Genomic DNA, 19,420 nt, shown 5'->3' on the forward strand with positions numbered 1-19,420 from the left:
TTATTTTTTGTTTGTATGTTTGATTTGATTTTTTGAAACAGAGTTTCTCTGTGTAGCCCTGGCTGATCTTGAACTCAGAGATTCACCTATCTCTGCCTCCAGAGTGCTGGCATTAAAGGCATTCACAACCACTGCCCAGCCATTATATACAGAGTTCTTTTGACACTTCAGAGTTCTCAAACTTTACAGAAGGTTAAATATAGGACTGAGCCTTCAGAGATGGCTCAGTATATAAACAATCTATACTGCAAACATGGCGACCTGAGTTCAGATTTCCAACATCCACATAAAACCAAGAACAATGTCTTGTATCTATAACGCCTATATTGGTGAGGCAGAGACAAAGGGATCCCTGGAGCTCTGGCTAGCCAACCTAGCTAAATTGCTGAGCTTCATAATACAATAACAGACTATATTTAAAACAACAACAACAGCAGCAACAGAATTAAGGACCATTTGAAGGGTAGTATGCAAAACTAATACTGTATAAGCTTTCTAAAATATATGCATATATGAATTTTATCTAAATGAAACCCCTAATAATAAGGGATACAGAGCCTCAGCTGTCCATCACTTCTTTCCTAATGAAGTTTTCAGTATTGGGATTAGACTACATCTAAATGGGTTGTTAAACAAAGAGGATCTATAGGAATGCAGAACAATCCAGATTGTGACCAAGACTATAGGTTGCTCTCTAGTAATTGACAGCAAAGCCCCATTGTTAAAGGCTATACTTATACAATTCACTGAACATGCATAAGTGGAACTGGTACCTATATAGAGTTTTCACCCCTATGTTCTAGCGTCTTTGGTATAGGAAGTTACTATACAAGCTATCAAAGGAGAAACATAAACACCAAACAGCCACAGACCCTTTGATATACAATGGTATTCTGCATGCAACACATGTTAGTACAGTAGTGGCACATAGCCTGAGAGAGCAACCAATATGGCAAATGGAGAGCTCAACTCTGAGTTAAAGTGGGAAAAGCAAAAGCAGACACTTCTGCTTGTCCCAAAACATGGTAATGGCCATAAACATTGATAAAGTAATGTAAAGAATTTCAACAAACGTTGAAGACTTTTTCATTATTGTAACTGTATTTAAAGAAGAGAAAGGCCATCTATCGACCAAACTTGGGCCACATCTTATTGTATATGCCGGGAGCATATGGGAAGACTGGTCAAAATAAAAAGGGGTGTGTGATTAAATTGATACCTTTTGTGTATCATAAAAAATAGGAGTCAAATTGTTAGTGAGATTTAATTCAGTATTTTTATAATTTAAGAGAGGATAAAATGGATGGTACCACCCAAAAAGAAATTCTTGCTGAAATTTCTATTTCTTTTCTGCTGTCTCCTTTTATTGTTGTTGGCTATGCCAGTTACCTCTGCTCACAGCTGGAATCCCCTAAGCCCATGAAAAGCAATGTACTTGGATACACTTGATTATTTATGGATACTGGAACTAATACCTCCAACTTATCCTGTTAGGCTTATAGATGGTAAATCCCTTGTTAATAAATAATCTTTAAGGTCCAAAACTCAATTTCTATAAATGACCACCTTTTGAATAAACCTTCCAAAAGCCAATCCTGTTTCAAGTGTGCCATCTGCTTAGAGTTGGAATCCTTTTTTATGCAGATGGCTTTATGGAAAAGGCATCCAATTTGAAGAACGTACAAGACTTAATGAGTTGAAGTTGATACAAGAAGGACCATACATGAAACATATTAGCAAGCAGAATAAATGTAAATTATTAGAAAAAACATTATAAACTATACCTGTATGTGGTCAGTACATAAGGAAGATCATTGTGACAAGAACAATTGTCACAGAAATCAAAATTACTTTTTGGTACCACAATTTGTTATCAAGGTAACTAATGCTGGGACTAGAATAAACTGGATGTTCTTACAGAAGACCTAGTTTCAGTTCCTGACACTCATAGTAGGCTCCCTTTTGTTCTCTGCAGATATTGCATATAGGTGTTGCAAAGACAGACAAGTAGACACACAATAATTAAACATAAATAAGAAATAAATACAAAACTGACAAAAGCAAGTTAAAGAAAAAAGGGTTTATTTTGCTCAATATTCTTGATATCCTGGTGTGGTTGAGACATCACAAGAGTAGGAGCTTGGGGAACCTGGCTACCTTGCACATACAGTCAGGAAAAAGAGATGACAGAAATGATAGAGATAGAAGTAGATATAGAGATAGAGAATAGAGATGGAGAGAGTGATATAGAGAGATAGGGAGAAATAGAGAAGATAGATGATTGAAATAGAGACAAATACAGTTAGAGATAGAGACATATGAATGGATAAATGAATAGATAGATAGATAGATAGATAGATAGATAGATAGATAGATAGATAGATAGATAGATAGATAGATAGATAGAGACAGAGATATCCATACATAAAGACTGTTGCTTTGTTTGCTCTATCCTTTTTATTTAGTACAGTTCCAAGGCTATAGAATGGTACTGTCTGCTCATATTTAGGCTATATCCACACACCTCAATTAGTGCAGTCTCCAAAATCTCTCACAGGCATGGCCAGAGGCTTGTCTCCTAATTTGTTAGAGATTCTGTCAAGTTAACATCTAATATTAACCTCCACTGTCAGCAAATTTGTCAAAAGTTGATAGTAGGTTATCTATGAATGGAAGACTATGAATCCAAGGTACTTCTGACTGAGTGCCACACATGATAATTTTTACTAAAATTAGAATATCAAACTGGCTTATGAATGGATTACTTCATACTTTAGGATGGACACCCTGTTATTTAGGCATGTTGATGGCAAAAGCTGAATGATAGATGTTATATGTGATACTGTAGCAACCACGGCATAATAACATTGATAGACCTGTGAGTGAAAGTTAAAATATGGCCATGTTTGGAATGATAATATCACCAAGACTACACTGAAAGTCTAGTGAGATATCCAGATGAGCCAGATGAGAGCAGGATAGAGACTCAAAATAAGTCATTTCTCTCTCCATGTAGTTTTAAGTGACAGTGCTGTAAGTTGAGTACTCTGTTGAGAATGTGCAGCTAATGAGCACAGTGACACCAAGCGGGCATTGCAATCATCATTGGAGTGAAGAGCTGCATTTGATGAAATTCCCAGTAGACCATCATTTTATCTGGCCTGTAATTTCCTGGCTCTTCACTCAATAGTGATAAGGCACATCACACACTGTGTTAATGCTGCCAAATTTGCTCTCTCTTTTTGCTGATTCAGTAACTCAGAAAATGATTCCACTCTCCCTATGATGTGCTCAGAGAAATGAAGCCCACTTTAGATTCTTTTTTCCTCTGAGTTATATATTCACAAAAATAACTTTAAAGGTTAATAGCTAAGAGATAGAGACATAACTTTTTTAACAAGTACAAAAATCAGCATTGGTGATTTCCTAAGAAATGTTTTATTTGAATGAACTATAGTAATCTCAACACTTTAATCATTTAATATTTATCAGTGTGGCAACAATTCAAAGTAGATGATGCCCATATAGTAATGATCATTATATAACATAAGTCTATACTCAGCCATAAAAGCATTTTCAGCTAAGTCTCCAGGCACCATATGAATAATTTATTGATGTGCTAGAGTCTTAAAATACACCCAAGACATAGCTGAGAGCAGTAGCTGAAGGTATGGTCAGCAGTGTACTCTCGAAGGTTATGTATCACACAGAGTGATTGAAATGCTTTCTTATTTCTAAAACATGTACTAAGCTTCTCTTTTTCTGGCATAATGTTTGATAAAATACATTTTTAAAAAGAAAACACTGGCCTTAGCAAAACATGGGGTCATGAGAACAACAGAGACTTACATAATCATTTGCAACAGAATTGAGGGAAAAGACATTGGAAAGGAGCTTGAAGATGCCACTAATCACCTCAGATTTCATTGCCTTCTAGCCTCAAGCATGTTTCAGAACTAAAGCACCACAAAATAATGTTTATTAACTACAGAAATTACTTGAACATCATTTACTATAAGAATTGGGGGAAATAGTGAAAACCCTGCTACTCACACATGTTTATATTGTGGCACAGAAATATACAAAACATATATAATACACTTTAAAAATTGAAGGCATGTATGTAGATTAGTTATTTTTCAATAACAAATTATTTTTTGTTTCTCAAAGAAAAATATGGAAAATATTAATAGTCCCTAATTCACATTCAGACGGGTATACACATAAGCATTTACACACACACACTCACACACGCATGCATGCATACACAAATATAAAAATGAAATAAATAATCCACAAATATCAAAAGAGAAGGAAGGAGAATGGGTTACCCACAGTAAGTGAGGGTAACTGAGGAATGAAAATAATCAAAGAATAATATTGTTAATATGTATGCATGTAATATCTTTTTAAATTTCTATTTTATTCTTTTTTTACTTATTCACTTTACATCCCACTCACTGCTCCCCCCCCCCACTCCAGTCACCCCTTGCCACAATCCTTTCCCATCTCTTTCTGCTCTGAGCAGGTGGGAGGTCCCTCTGGGTATGCTCCAACCTTAGTACATCAAATCTCCAGGAGGTTAGGCAATTTCACTCCCATTGAAGCCAGATAAGCTAGAAGAACACATCCCACGTACAGGTAACAGCTTTCGGGATAGTACCCATTCCAGTTGTTTGGGACCACATGAAGACAAAGCTAGATGTCTGCTACATATGTGCAGAGAAGCCAAGGTCCAGCCCGTGTATGTTCTTTGGTTGGTGGTTCAGTTTCTGAGAGCCTCAAGGGTCCAGGTTAGTTAATTCTGTTGGTCTTCCTGTGGAATTCTTATCCCCTTAGGAACTGCACAGTCTTTCCTCCTATTCTTCTATAAGTCTGCAAGCTCCATCCACTGTTTGGCTGGAGGTTTCCGCATCTGTCTGAGTCAGCAACTGGGATGAGCTCTTAAAGGACAGCCATGCTAGACTCCTGTCTGCAACCATAACAGAGTATCATTAATAGTATCAGTGATTGGTGCTTGTCCATGGTATGGGTCTCAAGTAGGGCCAGAATTAGTTGGCCATTCCCTCAGTTTCTGCTCTATCCTCCATCCCTGCATTACTTGTAGTCAGGATAAATTCCTGGTCAAAAGTTTCATGGGTGGTTTGTGTCCCTATCTTACCACTGCAGTTTCTGCCTGGCTGCAGGTGGTTCCATATCCCCAATGCTGTGAGTCACAGCTAAGGAGACCTCCATTGATTCATGGGCATCTCCCTTGTCCCTGGTCTCTGTCTCTTTCTGGAGATGGTACCAACCTCCTCACCCCCTATCAGTTTCAGATTCGCATCCATTCTTACAGTCATATGGCCATCCCTTTAATAAAAAGGGTGAGATATAAATGGTTTTGAATTTCAAACTCATGTTTGATTCACAGCTATTGTTCTGTCAAAAGAATGAAAAATCTTGAGCATTCCTCCTAGAATTATTGTGAAAAAAGAAGCAAATATGTACCAAAACATATACAATAAGAAATCTAGTTACAGCTAGATAGCTATATGTGGGGTGTGTGTGTGTGTGTGTGTAACATCTTCAACTGCTAAACACTATAAAACCCTATTTCCATTGACCACTTTGTCTGATGAAATCACATTGTACTGATAAAGTCTATGAAATAACCACAAAGCAGATGGATAAAAAGCATTTCATAAAAGGGACTCAGATACTAAGAAGGAGTTTTCTGAATGTATCTAATAGATAGAAAGGCCCAAGAAAAAGAAGCAACAACAGTTAGGAAATGAAGATAAAATCAAAGCCAGGACAATACCAATTCTTTGGCCCCTGACTCCTGTAAGTTTAAGCAATTCTTTCAAGGAGCCAGAGTAATTGGCACTAAAATCAGCCTGTGGCACATGCTTCTAGACTTTTGGGATAATTGGGGATGTAGCTAAGTTATACAACCCCCCGTGGGAATTAACTGCCTCAAAATTTGTGGATTTCATCATTCAGCCATCACATCTGCCATATTCTGTAATAAGCAATATTTTTGAGTGAAGGAAAGTTGCTGGACATTTTCATTCTTTAAAGCATATTTTCTTTTCTGTCTTGGTTTCTGTCTTTGCTCTTATGACTGAGTTTTAGAAACTTTCAGGGGCAAAAAAAAATGGTCCATGGCTAAGAGTGCCGACTGTTCTTGTCAATAACCCAAGTTAAGTTCCTAACACCTAAATCAGTCCTGGAACTCGAACTTCTCAGGAATCTGATATCCTCTTCCAGTCACCATGGGAACTGCACTCACCATACATGTTCACAGCCCCTCCCTTTACACAAGCGTAGCTATGAACAATGTCTTTTAAGGCATTAAAAATATTCATTCAAAAATCGTAGAGATCTACTAAAAAAATGGTAAACAATAAACACTGAACAATTATAAAGATGCAATATTACTTACTTTTTTAAAGTTTTTTTGGTATTTTATTATAAATACACCACTTTCCCCTTCTCTTTCATCTTTACAAACTTTCCTATGTATCATTCCTGGATCTCTTTCAAATTCATGGCTTTTTTTCATTAATTGCTATTACATGCATATTAGTGTGTCACTTAAATATTCCTATACAAATACTCCTCCACTGAGACTGCATAATACTACTTGAATATATGCTTTCAGTAATGAAAATTTGGTATTAGTTGATCAAATGGTGTTTTTCTTTTCTCCTGGAGAAAAGTATTTTCATTCACTCTTAGTACTCCTTAGCTGCTTATAGATCTTTATGTAAGGTTGAGGAATCATGAACTCTCTTCAGTCCACTATGGAATATGTAGTATTGTTATTCTTGTTCAGCTCATATTATAGTTGTAATTTTGGTGAGACATAAAGATGTAGGCCCTGACACTCCTAGGAGACACACTTCTAAGATTCTCCTAGAAGATACATTACTTCACTACCTCTTGGTAGTTGGAGGACTCCAGTACCAGACATAGTGTCCCTTTTGTTAAGTATGTTTAAAGTTCAGTTAGAGAACTGCTGATTACCACCAAGGCATTCATTCTACCACTTCAGGGTTATTGTGCTATGACAGTCTTTGTTATGGTTCATAGGTATTATAGCAGGGTAAATGTATTGGTTGCTTTCCTCCATTAGAACTCCAAGGTGCCCTTTGGTTCCATGGAAGCTAGTCCTCAGGGGAAGACTTTAATCTTAGCTCCAGCTCAGGGCCTCTGGGCACAGTGACTGAACTTTATGGTATTGTTAGCAATAGGGACTTACCTTACTGGGGTGGGGGTAGACAACTAGCAGCAATTGTCTGTGATATTTTTAGAGTTTCTTGGACTACCCTAACCAACAAATCCAAAGCCCTACATGTTTACTTTTGGGATTTTATTTTTTCTTTGGATCTGGGAAGAAGCATTGTCAGTGCAGATGAAAAGAAATTATTTAAGCTACATATATAATTATACAAAGCCTTTTGTATATTGTGTGGATTTTTACATACATGATAAATAGTATAATTCCTTATGACTTTTTCATAATCTTCACTGTTATACTTTACTTTATAAGCTTTATTTACCCAATGAGAACCTCTATTTTCCCAGTCTAATCACTTTCACTCTGCTCTGCCCCTCCCCATTATGCCCAAATCCCATAACTCCAGCAATACTCCCTTTTACTTTCCTTGTATCTCCAGTAACCCTAGGACGTGATCCTACAGAGGTAGACTTGGAGCTAAGATCCTTAGATGATCTGAGAACATGTAATGTTCACCTTTTGGAGTTTGGGTTACCTCATTCAATATTATCTTTTCTAGTTCCATCCATATACCTGAAAGGTTCATAATTTCATTTTTCTTATAACTGAATAATTTCTATACTTCCATTATCTACTCATTCATTAAAGGACATTTATGTTGTTTCTGTTTCCTATCTGCTGTGAATAGAGATTTCCAACAAGCATGGCTGAGCAACATGGAAGACACAACACATGTAGTTTGTTACTATAGGTTGGTGTCACCTGGAAAGAGGATGCTGAGCTGTGAGGCTGAAGAGAGAGGCAATAGCCAGACTGCACACTGTTCTGGTAACCATGTTAAAAGGGGAAGAATTGATTCAGGAGCATTTAAAAAAGACTAAGATGCAAAATTACTTGAATGATAGGATTCCTATTTCAGAATAATGAAACTATTAATCATAGGATTAATTATGCCATGCTGTAGTTGACCTAGGTGATTGCTACAACCAATATGGAGTTTCGTATTTCAGAAACATGTTTCTGAGTTGTGAAAAGAATGCTACACCAGAATGTTAGTGAGGACAACAAAATACAGAATCAGGCTCTAGATAAGCCAATCCCTGTACCTGCTCTAATTTTCATGTTTCTGGAAATTATCCTCTGCACAGCAACTAGCATTTGTAGCCAAGATTCCTCATGGCTTGTTGTCAAATTGTGCAAGATGGTATAAAAAGCAAGATGCATGAATGTCTTTGTGGCATGAATATTTCTTGACTGTTTTGATACAGGACACAATACCATTGAGCGAGCTCTCTCTCTTTCTCTCTCTCCCTCTCCCCACCTCCCTCCCTCCCCCTCATTACCCCCTCTCTCCTAGACTGCAGGGTGACATGCTTTTTTTTTTTTTAATAGTAATTTACTTAAGCAAAGAGGCTACAAGGCTACAACTTACTTCCTGACAAAAGGGATGGTACTGAGTGATCTAGTTGAAGAAAGGCTTTAAGGAAGACTGAATCCAGGTTAATAATTAAATAGCCATTTAAATATGTGTCCTAGGCAAATAGTAGATACCAAGAAGAAAATAATAGTGTTAGAACAAAGAATTGTACTGGGAAGTGAAGATCAGATCAAAGTATTTGGAAAACTACAGGAAAAATGGCCACAGAAATACATTCCTTCAGACTTTGCCTCCAGTGCAATTTCTGAATGAGAAAATATATTTCAACCTGCACTACCAATGAGAAAGATGTTATTGATCTATCAGAAGAAGGGCTTCTGATTAGTTCATATGCCCCTCCCAAAGATTCCTACACACATATCCCTAGCAGAACTTGAATTCTCATCTAATACAAATTTCTTATGTTTCATCTATGTCAAATTCCCTCATTTCTAGACATCTTTCCCCTGTTAAAACCATCCTTGCTATTTATTGTTGATGCAATTTTAGGGTTTTCTCTAATTTTTCACATATAGAGGCATCATCATTCAATGATTTATTGATAAAGCATAATTTTGGCACACAATTTTGATACAATTTTGGTGGTTATATCTCTACATATACTAACCTTATTCATTTTTTCTTCAAAGAGCCTTTATTGGTAAAGCATCTTTGATTTTTTTCCTAGATGCTCATCTCTAATTTAGAGCTCTTTCATCCCCAGAATGGTAGTTTCTCCTAAAATTACACAAGGTTTTCAGGGAGGGTAATGCTTACAGGTTGTTCTGTTATTCATACATTGATAATTTTAAAAAAGAATAGTTTAGAAATCATATATATATTAAAGTTATTTAGTTATTTTCAAAGGTATTTATTGATTTTTTTGGAAATGTCTTTTTATTATGTTTTCAGCTTACTTTAAAAAAAATCTAAGCCCAGATTTGTTTAAGAGGAGACTTAAGATTGATTATTAATGTCTAATACTGGCATCAAGAATTTGTGAACATACATAAATCAAAAGGACAAATCTTTATTGTCACTGAATGAAATAATAAAATAAATGTTATATAATGAAGTCTTGAGGTTAGATAACCAGTAAAGGTGCAAGAATTAGTGGGAAAATTGTGTTATTTATTTCTTTGATAATATCATTTTCTAGTTCACTCCCATGTTTTGGAAAATTCCAATTACCTTTCTATTTTGAGGCTCTAGAATGGGAAGGTAAAATCATTGATCCATAAGATGCCTTTTATCTTTAACCATAACTTAATGTTTTCTCCTAATTCTTGCATTTAGTGGCAAGATATATTGATAATCATTTCATTTTCATCCTAAATGTGGTAATATTAATTTGCTAGTACTTTTCTAATCACATTAAAATATCCTAAATTAAAATTATCTTACAACTTTATAGTGTCACACATGATATAATACTGATAATTATCTTTCCATACATAAGCATCACTAGATTAGAAACTGTGTTAAGCTTGAGAACCTATGTAAGCAAAGAAATGTATTTGAAAAATATGTGTGATTAGGAGAGATCACTTCATACAAACTAGAACTTCAATTTTACAAATGTTTGTGAAAATAGAAAAAGCATAAATTATAAGCAGGAATAGGAATAAATATTTTGTATTTTTAATTTTTGCAGATTTATTTTATTTTTAATTATAAGTTCATCTATGTGTAGATTTGTGGTGACCAGAAGACGGTGATAGAATCCCTGAATCTACAGTATAGTGTGCTTGTGAGCTGTACATTTATATGTGTTGGAACTAAACTGTGAACTTCTGGAAAAGCAGTACATGATTTTAGCCACTGAGCTATCTCTCCATTCCTTAATACTTTTTAATCTTAAATCACTGTAATCACAATAAGAGATGAGAGTCTGAATCACAATTTAGTTAAGTGTCTAATTAAATAGACATGAAATTTTAATCAGATTCAATTAGCTAGAAAACTATTATACACATGTTGTATGCTAAGTATTATAAATGCTATTCAGGCTATAATAATGAGCAGATAAGTATTGTTACTTCATCATTGAGACTACAACTGGAAAATTCTCACAAATCAATGGTTAAGATCCTAAAAAGGGGGTTGGGGAGAAACACAAATTTAAAAATGTGGTAGCAAGTGACAGAATAAATTTGTAATTTGCTGTGGATTTACTGACTTGGTAATTTATATATTAAAAAATGTACTGATCCAAAGTGCAGAAGCCAGTGAGTGTTGAAAAGCCCTTCATCTATCCAATGGACTAAGTAGAGGCTAGGATCCACCCAGCTCCCTTTACCCTCTGCATTGGTAATGCCCCTCAAAGGCTGAGGTGTTAAATGCTTAGTCCCTAGATCATGGTGTGCTTTAGTGATAGAAACATTAGAAAATTTTATGTGTTTTGTACTATAGTGTCCAAATGAAACCAAAATAACCTTCTATCTTTCAAACTTTATTATCTTAGGCATTTTGCTTTGAAAAACAAACCAATCCCTCATCTTTAGATAACATAAACATTCTTTCTATAGACAGCAAATTTTTCTTCTGTTACTTTCACTTTTTTCTTCAAACTTCTAATATATCATGGATAGTCAAACAAGTTACAATTATTTCTCTATTCTACTAAGAAACAATTGCAACATTATCCTTTTTGTTTGGTTGGTTTTTTTAATAAAAGGAAGCTGCTGGAAATATTTTAAGAGTTGATTTATTAATGCACATTATCATTTCTCCTTGAATATTAACAGGTGCAATTAGAGTTATTTAAGATTTTTGTTTTATAAATTCCCAGTTGCCTATGGCAACTATTTATCTATCTAACATCCCACCAGAAGTATTTAAGAACTCTTGTTTTGCCAATTTTATTGCCATTCTTTTAAGTCTAGTTTTTTTTATTTCATGAATTAAATGGGACCTCCTTATTTTGAATTTGCATTTCCTAGTAATTAGCCATATCTAGAATCTTTTCATAACCTTCTCACCCTATTCTCACCATCCATGCCTCTCCCATCTCCTTATTTCCATTTTTCTTTCCTAAAGTCAGTTTTTAAAATCAGACTCACTCACACATAGTCCATGTTAATTTAACGTCATTCTCATAATAAGGTCAAAAGTAACCTTAAATTTCTAACCCTTTTACCTCCACCCTATGAGTAATGAAACTGAAAACAGGAGCCATCTGTCTTAGGGTTTAATTGGTAGGAAGAGGCACCATGACCGTGATAACTCTTAAAAAGGAAAATATTTAATTGGGGGTGGTTTACAGTTCCAAAGTTTAGTCCATTATTATAATGGTAGAAATCAAGACAGAATTCAGTCAGAAATGAGAAATGGTACTGGAGAAAAAACATGAGTTCAACTTGATCCAAATGCGGCAGGAAGAGAGAGAAAGAGGGAGAGAAGGAGAGAGGGAGAGAGGGAGAGAGGGAGAGAGGGAGAGAGGGAGAGAGGGAGAGAGGGAGAGAGGGAGAGAGGGAGAGAGGGAGAGAGGGAGAGAGGGAGAGAGGGAGAGAGGGAGAGAGGGAGAGAGAGAGAGAGAGAGAGAGAGAGAGAGAGAGAGAGAGAGAGAGAGAGAGAGAGAGACTGACTAGATATTGCTTGAACATTTGAAATCTCCAAGCCCACTCACAGTGATACATTTCCTCCAATAAGTCCATGCCTTCTAATTGTGATTCCCTAGGAGCTTAAGGGGGCCATTTTCATGCAAATCACCACACCATCACGTTAGATTTTATGATTTCATGTAGTAGTAGGGATTGAATCCAGAGCTTCAAGCATGCTAGATAATTATTCTACTAATTAAGGTACATCCCCAACCTCATAAATCTGTTATTTACTGATTCATACAAAAATGACTATATTTAATTTTATCTAATTTTATTGAAATTACATTCTGGGAATTGTACCCTGGGTATTCTGACCTTCTGGGCTAATATCCACTTCTCAGTGACTGCATACCATGTGTGGTTTTGGGGACTGAGTTACCTCACTCGGGATGATATTTTCTAATCCCATCCATTTGCCTGTGAGTTTCATGATTATTGTTCTTAATAGCTGAGTACTAGTCCAGTATGTAAATGTACCACATTTTCTGTATCCATTCCTCTATTGAAGGACATCTGGGTTCTTTCTACCTTCTGGCTATTATAAGGCTGCTATGAACATAGTGGAGCACGTGCCCTTGTTATATATTGGAGCATCATTTGGGTATATGCTCAGAAATGGTATAGTTGGATCCTCAGGTAATACTATGTCCAATTTTCTGAGGAACCACCAGACTAATTTCCAGAATGGTTGTACCAGCTTGCAATTCTATCAACGATGGAGGAAGTGTTTCTTTTTCTCCACATCCTCAGCAGTATCTGCTGTCACTTGAGTTTTTGATCTTAGCCATTCTGACAGGTATGAGGTGGAATCTCAGGGTTGTTTTGATTTCCATTTCCCTAATGCTAAGGATGTTGAACAATTCTTTAGTTGCTTCTCAGTCATTCTTTATGTGGAGGTTCTTGATCCAGTTGGACTTGAGCTTTGTACAAGGAGATAAGAATGGGTCGATCTGCATTCTTCTACATGCAGACTGCCAGTTGAACCAACGGCATTAGTTAAAAATGCTGTCTTTTATCCAATGGATGGTTTTAGCTCCTTTGTCAAGGATCAAGTGACCATGGATGTGTGGGTTCATTTCTGGACTTCAATTCTATTTCGTTGATCTACCTGCCTGTCTTTGTATCAATACCATGTACTTTTTAATATATTTGGTGCATTTTAATTGATATATCTTCTCATAAAATGATCTTAATTAGTGATTTGACAAATAAAAAACATGGGAGAAAACCCTACATAATCCTGTAGCTCCTTAAGTGCCTAAATTTTTACTTTTAGAAGTTCCATTCTTAATAAATCAATGTATACGTGGTCTTCATACAGAAGTTGCTGTTTCTGATCTATTTGATCTGTCTGGCTATTGAAATAGCTAGGAAGAGAAATTATAACTCAATTTACTGATAAATAAATTAGCCTTGTGAACATTAGGATTCTTCTCATTCAAATGTTTCAAGGAATTTTTAATTTAAGAAGCAAACAATTATTTTGATATAATCATATCATTAAAAACTTTTCTTTCCTGGTTGGTGTAGAAGACAAAATTCACATATAAATTTCGAACATAGTTTTACACTATTTCCTCCAAATTAGATACAACAAAAGAGAAAAATATACTTGTGCTGTAGATAAAAGTTGTAGTAAAGCTTTATCATCTAAGTGTTTCTAGATATATATTTAGAACTTTTTAGTCAAAACAATCCAACTATAAGTCTCACAAAACTCATCTTGAATTTTTTCAAGTGAAGACTAAGAAATATGAAATCTATGTATACCATAGCTATTGTCGGTGGACATCTAAGAACAAAGACAGAAACATATCACTCCATGTTATTAAGTATTTGTCACATTTTCCCTTAAATAACATACATAAATTTGGTCTTGACAAAGAAATTAGATCTTACCTAAGACAGTTATCAACCCTAAATTCACCATTCACCATATACTTGGTTCTGAAACAACTCTTATCTAATAGAGTTGTCCCTTTCACCAATGGCCCCTACCCCTCACCAGGTACTCCTCTCCTATTTTCTCATCTTCCCTGTCACATATCTGGGTGACACACCCTCACCAATAATAGTGGCCATACACAATGGACATGAGATGCTTGATGTACTTCATAAAGTGACTGAGTGGGGCTGAGTACATAGGCAGCCATCTTAGAGTGTTGAAGGCCTCTGGGGTTGTTACAGCTGGCACCTGACGAGTAAGAACATGAGGAGTAGAGAAGCTGGAAGAGCTTGCAGGCCTGTGCAATAGGGAGTGTGAGTCTATCCTTTAGACTTGAAGAATAGGTTTCAAGACTTCCTCAGAACTGTACTGGCCCTTAACACTGATCTCAAACTTGCTTTCTCTCAGGGAACAAAAGCCATAATGTCTTCTCTAGATCTTATTACCATGAGATACAGAGGCACTAGATCCCACTCATACCAGCTTTTCAATCTCTGAGAATGTGAAGAATGAAACGAAAAGAAATATCACTGCTGAAGAATATTTGATCAGACTGTGAAACCAGAGATTATGTTATTGACATAGTTATGGTTTTATTGCTACGAAGAGCCACCATGAATGAGGCAACATATATAAATGTAAACACTTAATTGGGGCTGACTTACAGTTTCAGAGTTCAGTCTATTATCATCAAGGCAAGAATCATGGTGACACGCAAGTGGTGCTGAAGGAGCTGAGAGTTCTACATCATAAGCTGAAGCCAGCCAGGAGTGTGACTTCAGCAGGCAGGCAGCAAGAGGGGTTCTCGTTCTCACTGGAAGAATTTGGCCATGGAAGGCTTCGAAGTCCACCTTTGGACACACTCTCTCCAACAAGTCCATAGCTCCTCTAATAAGGCCACACCTCCTAACAGTGCCATTTCCTACAGCCAAACATTCAAATCACCAGTTATTTACTGGAAAAATACAAGTTCTAGTAGGGCTCAGCCATGGCACAGGCCTTCCAGAGCTTTCTGGTAATTATAAACAGAATTAAATAAAGTCAACTGTAGGTCAAGAAACCACAAGCATCCAGTTGACAGGAAGTAAACATAGGGCAAAAACAATAGAGAGTAAGAGCATGTCATGAGAGATTTAGAGGAAGTAAAAGGGACGGACATTCAGTTCAAAAGGATTTAGAGACAGGATGGAGAAGGAGAACATTTGGGGAGATGTCAGGGAAGAAGTTCAGCTGAGTAATTTCTCCCCTCTTCTGAACTAGTAGGCTTTCACCCCAGCAACTGGCTCCTGAATCTTCTTTGGTAAAGTTGAATAACTGAGATTTTCTTTTTTTGTTTTATTGGATATTTTCTTTATTTACATTTCAAATGTTACACCCTTTCCCTGTCTCCCCCAAAACTAATTCCATCCATCATCCTCCTGCTTCTATGAGTGTGTTCCCAAACCCCCCCACCCACTCCTGCCTCCCCACCCTTGAATTTCCCTACACTGGGGTATCATTCAAGCCTTCACAGGACCAAGGGCCTCTCTTCCCATTGATTCCTGACAAGGGCATCCTCTGCTACACATGCAGCTAGGGCCATGGGTACTACTTGGTTGGTGGCTTAGTCCCTGGGAGCTCTGGCGGTTCTGGTTGGTTAATATTGTTCTTCATATGGGATTGCAAACCACTTCAGCTCCTTCAGTCCTTTCTTTAACTCCTCCTTTGGGGACCCCGTGCTGAGTCCAATGGTTGACTGTGAGCATCTGCCTCTGTATTTGTCAGGCTCTGGCAAAGCCTCTCAGGAGACAACTTATATCAGGCTCCTGTCAGTAAGCATTTCTTGGCGTCCACAATACTGTCTGGGTTTGGTGATGGTATAAGGGATGGATCCCCAGGTGGGCCAGTCTCTGAATGACCTTTCATTCAGTCTCTGCTCTACACATTGTCTCTATATAAGTTCCCCTTTCTAAGAAGGACCGAAGCACGTACACTTTGGTCTTCCTTCTTCTTGAGATTCATGTGGTCTATAAATTGTCTGTTGGGTATTTATGTCTGAGCTTTTGGGCTAATATCCACTTATCAGTGAGTGCATGCCAATACGTGTTATTTTGTGATTGGGTTACCTCACTCAGGATATTTTCTAGCTCCATCTATTTGCCTAAGAATTTCATGAAGTCATTGTTTTCAATAGCTGAGTAGTACTCCATTATGTAAATATATCACATTTTCTGTATCTATTCCTCTGTTGAAGGACATTTGGGTTCTTTCCAGCTTCTGGCTATTATAAATAAGGCTACTATGAACATAGTGGAGCATGTGTCCTTGTTATATGTTGGATAATCTTTTGGATATATGTCCAGGTGTTGTATAGATGGATCCTCGAGTAATACTATGTCCAATTTTCTGAGGAACCACCAGGCTGGTTTCCAGAGTGGTTGTACCAGCTTGTGATCCCACCAGCAATGGAGGAATGTTCCTCTTTCTCCACATCCTCACCAACATCTGCTATCACCTGAGGTTTTCCTCTTGCCATTCTGTCTGGTATGGAGTGGAATCTCAGGGTTGTTTTGATTTGCGTTTACCTGATGAGTAAGGATATTGAACTTATCTTTAGGTGCTTCTCAACCTTTCTGTATTCCTCAGTTAAGAATTCTTTGTTTAGCTCTGTACCCCATTTTTAATAGGGTAATTTGATTCTCTGAAGTCTAACGTCTGGAGTTCTTTGTATATATGGGATATTAACCTTCTATCAGATGTATAGTTGGTAAAGATCTTTTCCCAATATGTTGGTTGCTGTTTTGTCCTATTGACAGTGTCCTTTGCCTTACAGAAGTTTTGTAATTTTATGAGGTGCCATTTGTCTATTGTTGACAATAGACAAATAGATCTTGGGCCATTGGTTTTCTGTTCAGGAAATTTTCTCCTGTGCCCATGTGTTTGAGGATCTTCCTCACTTTCTCCTAAAGATTTTCTTTAAAAACAAAAATCCACAGAACAATTTGAATATCAGCATTAATTCAAATTCACCATTTACAACTTTGTCCTGAATGTAGGTTTTTCCAACAACACAACTTTTGCCTCACCTGCTTTCTTCTACTCAGGAACAACTTCTCCTTCTTTTGATGACAGGAGCTAACATCATGAACACCCTAGCCTTAGCCTGGTGCTCTAATTGACACTTAGCATGGAGTAACCAAAAGATGGACCTATGCATGGTGTCCAAGTACCTATAATGTCTGTTTACTGATTAGAAACATTTCTAGGTAGAATAGGTGTAAAATAGTCTATTTAATACCCTGAATGGCATAGCACTTCAAAGGTTAGTTAACTGAAGAACTGGTATTAGCATGGTAGGAACTTTTAATTGGACTTTTATCCAATTTAAAGTGAGAAGCCATCTATTTCTTAATAAAGGGAAGACTATCAATTGTAAAGCAGTCTTATAAACTCAGTCACAGCAATAAATAGGATATACAAAGATATAGATGATGAAGATCACAATGTTGGTGATAGACAGACAGATACATACATACATACATACATACATACATACATACATACATAGTAAAGATAAACTTGACATTCCTTAAATTTGAATTTCTTGAAAATGGTGTTTAATCTATTCTTCATTAGAAGTGGATTTTTTTGTGATTTGTATTCTTTAGGAACAAAACTGTCAAGTAATATAAATAATAAAACAATTAGATTAGTCCATTTGAAAATGGATATGTATACAATCATTTTAATTTCAACCTTTTCATTATAATACAATTTTGATAACAAAAACACTCAGAAATAAAAATAATAAAAATATTGAAAATTACCTAGACAATGCATACTATATCTTGAAGTCTGTCCTGAGGGGCAGAAAAAAAAATCTAATCTAGAAAAGGAGCTTTGAAAATTAATATAATTTCAACAATTCTGAAACTGCAACACCCAGAAACTGTTACTCTCAATGGAAACATGGTGTGATACAATTAGCAGGCACTGCCTTCTGTTTCAGAACAAGCAAAAATTCAAATTCCATCTTTAGACCACTATGTGTGTCATTCCTTGTGAAAATCCAGTAACCTGAAAGCTTCTGTCTTTCTAATTTCATAAGAGAGCATTAGGAAATTAATTTTGAGTGAATATGAAAGATTCTCAATAAATATTAAATTTGTCTTTATGCATACTATTTTATGTATTTTATGCTGCTAATTAACAACCGAATTCATATAATGTTGGAGCTGCTGAGTATTGACAATAGGGCTTTTGCATATGCAAACATTTGCTCTACTACATTCTCAACACCCACCCCTAAAAGGGCACAAGATTATATGAATCTGCGAATCCCCTAAAATAAGCCTGCAAAGATGGAGTTTGAACATAATTTGGAAGATTCTCTGAACTACTAGAGTGAAGAAACTCTTAGCTGGACATGAGATTAGAGGCTCATTCAAAATGCTAATACATATGAAATCTAGAGAAAGACCCAGTCAACGGAAAAACATATTCTCAGGCATCCTCAATCCTGAGGAAACTTTTAAAGTTGTAGTGCAGCAGAGTCAATGAGCAAGGAGAAGGCAACCAATCTGCTGAGTACATGGTACCTATTACTTTTTATTTTAATTTGTGAGAATACAGGCTTAGACAGGTCTCAGTTTTCTACAACTATGAAAGGTCAGACAGCATAGGAGTTAGTTTCCTAATTCTAAGTCAAATGCATATTCCAGTGGGATTTAATTCCAAGCATTGAGTTGCTTTTCCTGTCTTTCTACTTTCACTGATAATGTAATTTTCCCCATTTTACTGATGAACATATCTGCCCTTTAATAGAGAAACTGAGGAGTAGTAATGAGAAGTGTGCATGACACCTATGAACTGGCCTCATCATCTCTACCAGAAGGCTGCTAGTAACTGGACAAGTGGATGGCAGGTTCCTCTCACCTGTGTAGAATTCATGAGATCTCCAACTGCAAACTCCACATAATAGCACTTTTGATGATGGCCATTGTCAAGCTATCATATTATCAAGAACTTAATTGTTTTGTTTACGCAAAGCATCTCCAACTTCTAGGGATGGGAGACCTCATAATTTGGTTTATTTGAGAGAAATTCTGTCCCAAGTGGTCAAACGTCCCTGATTTAAATGAATATCAACAAAAATGATGATTTTACACTTTTCAAGAAAACAACCCAACAACTTTTGTGTGTTTTCAGAGACCTTAAAGGAAGCTAACAGATTTATGGTCTCATTACTG

Source organism: Mus caroli, unplaced genomic scaffold (genome assembly GCF_978045245.1).
Source record: "Mus caroli unplaced genomic scaffold, Mus_caroli_1 scaffold_8, whole genome shotgun sequence".
In the NCBI taxonomy this organism is placed as follows: Eukaryota; Metazoa; Chordata; class Mammalia; order Rodentia; family Muridae; genus Mus; species Mus caroli.